Genomic DNA, 6,614 nt, shown 5'->3' on the forward strand with positions numbered 1-6,614 from the left:
AAAATACCATGAGCCAAAGTCTGTGGCCAGATTCTTGATACTGAATGAGATCATATTCTGTCCTCATTTCAATTGTTTCTCAATAAATCATACACACAAACTCTTGTGCTTTTCCTTCTAAACAGGCAAAAATGTAGAAATATGTACATTTTTATTGATGTGCAAGTTTTCTTCATATCCTACAAAACTTCTTCCACTAGGAAAGCTTTTTCCTACACTAACTATAGTATAGTACAGTTGATTTCAGCCTTTTATTATTGGGCTTTTGGAGAATGAGAACCTCAGGGATTCATGAAAGAAAAATAAGCATATATTTGCAGTGCAAACTGGAAATAGAAAATGGCACTATAAACTGGAGAAGGTTGAAAATTATTGATATGAAGAAACTGGAGTCTTCTTTTGGATAAGTGTAATTAAGAATAAGTTCCAGCTGTGATCTCTGTAGGCTTTGGAGTTCTGTTGAATTAAAATTCAGCCTACCATGTTCTGCTTAATGAATGTCATTGTATCGGTGTTACAGAAAAGGAGTATAACAGACCAAAGTAACATCCAGACTTCTCCTGTTCTTTGTTTTAACATTGTTCCACATAACTTCTGTTACCAAATGCTTACTGTTACATAATTCAATTCCTTCAGAAGCATCTAACTGGAAAAAACACCCAGTCTGCCTGAATATGAATCTTCACCATCATTCAGTCATTAGTAGATGGCAGCAGAGAAGGCACTGTAACAGAAAATATAAGGAGATAGTCTAAAGCAGTACATATTTGTTCAGTTGTCTCTTCTCTATCACATATGCTCTACCAATGCCTTTGTCATAAGCCAAATGAAAGTACCAGGGTTTTTTATTTTGTTTTATAAGCCAAGATGGGTTTCTTTACAAATATGTTTGTGACAGACCTATTCTTTACATCATTTTGAATGAAGTCCATTGCAGCTGATGTCACTCCCTGTAATGTATCCCTTTAAAATTCTCTTTACCTTCATAAACCAATGGATCTAAAATGTCTTAAAACTGATGTAATGAAGAACCACTTAAACAAAAGAGTGTGAAACTTGCGGTTTCATTTCTATAAACCAAGCCTGCTTCCAGCAGCGTGGCTTTACAATTAAAGTGGTTAGAATATTAAAGTTTTCTAGTTAAGACAATGCTGTCTGGAAAGATTGCCTTTATGGGTAAAATGTTTTTTTTGCCAAGTCATTTCAGACTTGAATGATGGATTGTCACTTGCCATGTAGCACTGTTCAAGAAAAGTCCAGATAAAGAATTATGGCAGGGAATCATGTATTTAAAACTGCAAATTCAGTCCAAGAGAAACAGGAACAATGCTTTAATAAACTTCATCCCTTATTTAGCAGTAGTTCCTTCATGTCTGAAATACAAGATACTTAAACAAAAGGGGGGGGCGGGGTGTGATGTTAAGATGAACTGAAAAAGATACATTAGATGTGGATTTGCAACGATAGTACCTCAATTCTTTTGCCAGAATGAAAAAAAAAAAAAAAAAAAAAGCAGCTCTTTATTGTTTAATTCTTTAACTCTACTAAAAGAAATATACAAAAAAGAAGGTTTAATATCTCTTTCTGTCTTAACAATGAAGAGAAAACCAGAAATTAATTGTGTTAGAAAGAAATAGCAGCTGATACCATTAAAAAAAAAAAATAAATCTTAGTGTTGAAAGATGATTCTGCTAAGAGATTTGCTTGTTCATTTGTTCTGAGATCAGGTCCAATGAAGTTATGCAATACATCATGTCTTCCCAGCACACTAGAAATTAAAACAAAAGGAATTCTTCATATTTCATTGGTATTCAGACCTAGGCCAGTACAAAATGGTGTCAATTATGTTGTAGACTTCTTCAGTTACAGTATCTGCTAACAAATTCATAGCAAAGTAACTTTCCATCTCTTGGACAAATAGCTGTAGTACAGGAAGGGAAACAGTAACAACCATGCTTCATATTGACTGTGTCACAACAGAAACAAGGCACTTGAGTGCCATGGAAGCATGGATGCTTTCAGAGTATAAATAGCTAATTAAGTATATAGTTTAAACCCTTTTTTTTTTTTTTTTTTTTTTAACCTTCCCTCTATTCTCACATTTCTGTTTTCCTCTTCCATTAAATAAGGAAAATTTTTTATTGTCACCTACAACCCACTAGACTACACACTGTGATAGCTATTGGTAGCTGAAAATGGATGGGTGACGCTAAACTGGAGGGGTGTAATCCATCAGCAAGTAACACAGACATCATTGGTAAGATGCAAGGTTATGATACTTGCTTATCCCAGGAAATATTGCCCATTTGTACTGTGATTCAGTTAATTAGTGGACCCTGGAGAAATTAAACTGCATAATAAAACGTTTCCCAAAATCAAGCAATGAATATAAATCTCACTAGAAGGATTTCTTGTTTAAGAAATCACAGTGTCGTGGAGGTATTTTCAGAATAAATGCATATAGGAACCTTAGCTAGGATGAAGATAGGGATAGTGGAAGAAGAGAGAGAAGAAAAATGGAAGGAAATGAAAAAATCTGAGGTCATGAATAATAGTGGTATTACAAAAATAACTTTAGAGCTGTGGATATAGGAACAAAAGTCAAATTACTCGGTAGGAAACTGCTCGAAAGACAGGTAATTGGCAATATATATTTTTCCCATTTAACCATGTCATTCAAATTAGAAATACCTGCAGCTGTAAACATGTATTTTAGAAGCACAGAGAATTTTCATGCCAGCTGATTTTAACAGATACATTTCCAGCTGTTGTTGCCTTATGGCTGTTTCGAGGCTTACATCTCTTGGTTCCCACCCATGAGCAAAGTGTCATCCGCAGTCCAGCTATCGTTTAACTGAATTTTGAGATGGTTATCTAATACCCTCACTTGTTTGTGTTGTAACAAGACACATGAAAGCCGTACAGATTGTGGAGGTGAGAGTGTAGCAGGCTGTGCCTAGCTGGGAATGCCACAGACAGTAGCTCTATGCTGTCCCTACACCTCTGCCGCCGTGTTGCTGACCTCACCAGAGAGGCAGAGAGTGGCAGCAGGGTCAAATTCTGTCTAGCTGAGCTGTGATTTTATTATGAAAATTAAATGTGGCCTGCATTATTTCCAGCAACAAGACTCATTTTTATTATATTGCAAGGTAAATAATACTGTCTTGCATTTCTAGGGACTGTAGTGGGCCTGTGCTGTGCTGGTATGCCCTATACTCTGTTTCATGGTAGCTGAAGGAATGTCAATGAGGTCCCTTCACCACAAGTGAATTATAATGATATTTTAAATGCTACCTTACAGTTCATAACTAGGAATTAAATGCAAGACACACACCTTATGCAGCAGAAAATGTCTCCCAAATGAAAATCTGGCAACAGCAATGTAAAGAAATAAGATAGATCATGATACACCTCTGCTTGGGTTAAAGAATCACCATCATAAGGAACTCACACACAGAGACACAAACCAACAACCCCCACCCATAACTTCAGATGATAACCAGTAATAAGTTATTAAAAAGACAACATATTTTGGTGTACATTGTTGAAAGATTCTCCTGGAGCCAGACCGCTCATATTTTTCACTGATGTTGCCTTTGAGGAAAGAGGGCAAGGCAACACATTTTGTCATATGTTGATTCTGTCAGATCTCTATGTTGTTTAAAGGCACCATGATTTCTGGATAAAGCAGAATTACATGAGTAATTGCATAGAAGTAAGAGAGAGATCAGGAGAAAATTTGCAATACAGCAGTGACAATAAGAAGCATATTGCATGTTTTCATCATCAGATTTTTGGAACAATATTTCAGTAGCTGAGTATGTGACCTGCGTATGTAACAAACGGAGAGATGTATGTTCCTAACTTAGGTACTTACAATTAGTTGTTGAAACACTGATGGAGCCTGGGTATTAAAACCGGACTCTGTTCACTAAACCGGGGCCCTGAAGTTAGAAAGTACCAAGTGTAGCTGTCATTTGAGAACATAGACCTTAATTTAGTAGATAGTAAATGTGTGTTCTCTATTCAAACCACAGCTTTATGAACAAGTCTTTAAATTGTCTGCTTGTCATGTTAGGATAGATTGCAGGATATAATATAGTAAACATTTAAGATACAAAAATACCCTTAATAAAAATTAAAAAGATTAAAATATTCATTTTTGTGCTTCTTTTCCTTTCCTTTAGCTGGATGCATTTGTATAGCATAGGTCTGATAACAGTACATCACAAAAAATTCTTCCTGTGTCTCCAGTGCAATAGTATCTGTTTATCTCTTTGTCTGCTGAGAGAAGTAGAATGAATCTGCAATGGAAAACTTGCTACCAGGTAAGAAAGTTGTGTTAATAAGTTAACTTCTATCTTGTGTCTGTTTTTACAAAAAGTGGAATAGGTGGATGAAGTGAAAGGATGCATGAACAGGCTGAGACAATCAAAATGAAAGGATGGGCATACCTGCTGTGTAAGAGCAAACAAAATACAAACCTAAGTTGAACTTAAATGATTTTATCAATTCTTTGGAAAAAAAAAAAAAACCCACAACCAAAACCAAAATATCAGCAGGTCTGAACGCCTCAATTAATCCTTTATGTTTCATAGTTTCTTAACAGTACATTCCTTGGTCACCTTCTTAGCTTCCTAGTGTAGTAGACATACCTTCACACCAACAATGTGAAGTATGTTTTCATTTTATCAGTGGAAATACAAGCTATTAAGAAACTTAGTGTCAGGAAACAGACTGGTAATTTCTGTGTCATAATGTTTTTCAAAAACCTGTAAAAGATAAGACCCTTGAAGATACTTCATTCGTAGTCAAGGAATGTGTTTCCCTACCTGGAATAAGTTCTTTTGGCAGGATCATCTATTAAGCTAAGCTGAGTACTACTGAGCTGTCTGACAACCACTTTCTTTCCTATGAGAGGTTGGATGAGAGACTCTGAAACTGAAATCCATTTTTATCATTGAAGGCTATATTATTGTCTAAAAGCAGTTAAGCATACATTTGATGTTTATTACTACTTACGTGTATACTGCCTAGCAAAAGCAAATTCACTCCTGAAGCAGAAATCAGATTTTACATTTCTCATTAATTCCCATGAAATTCAGTGAGGTGTCCTGTGAACTTTAAAAGAAATTTCACTAAAATAATTAAGCAAATTGCAAATGAGTTCCCACATCTGGCTTGAACTCATCTATCATTCATTGTAACATGAATAAATGAAGACATTCATCATAAAGCACGCAACAGAAATTGTGTTCTCCTATTGATATAATTAAATACTCATAGAGGGCTAAATGCGTAATAGCTTCCAGACCTTTTATTTCATGCCAGAATTCAATGGCTCCATCCTCATATGTTCCTAGTCAGAATCATTGTGAACCCTCTCCAGTTTCTAAACATTTATTGCTAGTGCAGTAATAATAAACATCTTGCATTTATAAAATGTAATGTTGCCTAGAATTTTTCATTTTTCAAGAATGTAGATAACACTGTCTAATGGCTCTCATATGTCCAGCATGCCCATGAACAATTTGTCTTCTGAGTGGAGTGTTAATCTGACACCTCAAGGACAAAACCAGTTTCAAGAAGACTCTGAGAAAAGATGGAATATTTCACATGTTGCAATAACTACTGAAAGTTGAAGTATACTTATTTTGGGATTACTCAAAGCTCTGGATTATATTACATCTGCTTTTCAGTGTTATTTTCAAATCGAAATTATTAAAAATGCCAGGAGATATATTTTTTCTTTGGTTTTGGGTGTGTGCCAGAAATAATTAAGAGAATTTTTTACCTAATAATGACATTTATTGCATAGTCCTGAGCTGGATTTAGGGAAGGGTATGCAATAAATTTGCTAGATTTCTAAAATGCTTAGAGAGACAAAAAGTGATACGCCCAATTCAAACTTGTGAATACAAGCTATCTCCTGTGTCAAGCTGAAAATCAAGACCTGTTCTATCATCAAAATCTTCCTTTTCTGGAAGACTGAGGGCTGGTAGAGGATGACAGTGATGTTCCCATCTAGCTTCTCTTGTTCTTCATGAAATGTGTTCCACTCATTTCTGCAAGAATGATATCAACCTGATCAGAGGTCTGTTTAGTTCTACAGAAAGTTGTCTTCTCTCATTACTGAGCTTTGAATCAAATGTTCCTGTGTTTTTAAAGTTGCTTTTTTATCCATAATGACACAAGTTGGAAAATTAAAGATGCTTTGTTCCCTAGATAGAAAATGATAGAAATTAAACTGAGAAGTAATGAAAATTAAACTCCACTAAATAGAAAAAAAAATACTCCTTCCTTCCAATGTGATAAAATTGCACTGACTGAAGAATGATTTCTCTAGGCTTGTTTGCGTGTTGGTCCAATCATATATATGATTGATTGCTTAGAATAGGGCCCAAAAGTTTAGCCAGCCAACAAGTCAGCTAATGGGTCACTGAACTGAGTTACTTGATATACACTGTTTCCTGCTGACACCAGAGTATTTTGTATTAGAAAATTCGTGACCAAATCCTAGAAGTATTTGTATCACCCTTACATTGGCCACTGGCTGTGATATTGTCTCATTAAACCTTTGATGCCCACATGACTTGCCTAAAGAGCATATCATG

The 6,614-nt window shown here is 35.4% G+C and overlaps 1 long non-coding RNA gene across 1 annotated transcript in view; it reads left to right on the plus strand.

The window, feature by feature from the left end:
• The window catches only part of LOC130150430 (uncharacterized), a 117,772-nt gene extending 113,450 nt beyond the window's left edge, over window positions 1-4,322 (plus strand). Inside the window, exon 3 of the long non-coding RNA XR_008822230.1 lies at window positions 4,188-4,322. This is a non-coding gene — a long non-coding RNA (uncharacterized LOC130150430). The remainder of the gene's footprint in view (window positions 1-4,187) is intronic.
• Window positions 4,323-6,614: the final 2,292 nt, after the last annotated feature.

The sequence above is a fragment of the Falco biarmicus genome, chromosome 5 (assembly GCF_023638135.1).
Source record: "Falco biarmicus isolate bFalBia1 chromosome 5, bFalBia1.pri, whole genome shotgun sequence".
Lineage (NCBI taxonomy): Eukaryota > Metazoa > Chordata > Aves > Falconiformes > Falconidae > Falco > Falco biarmicus.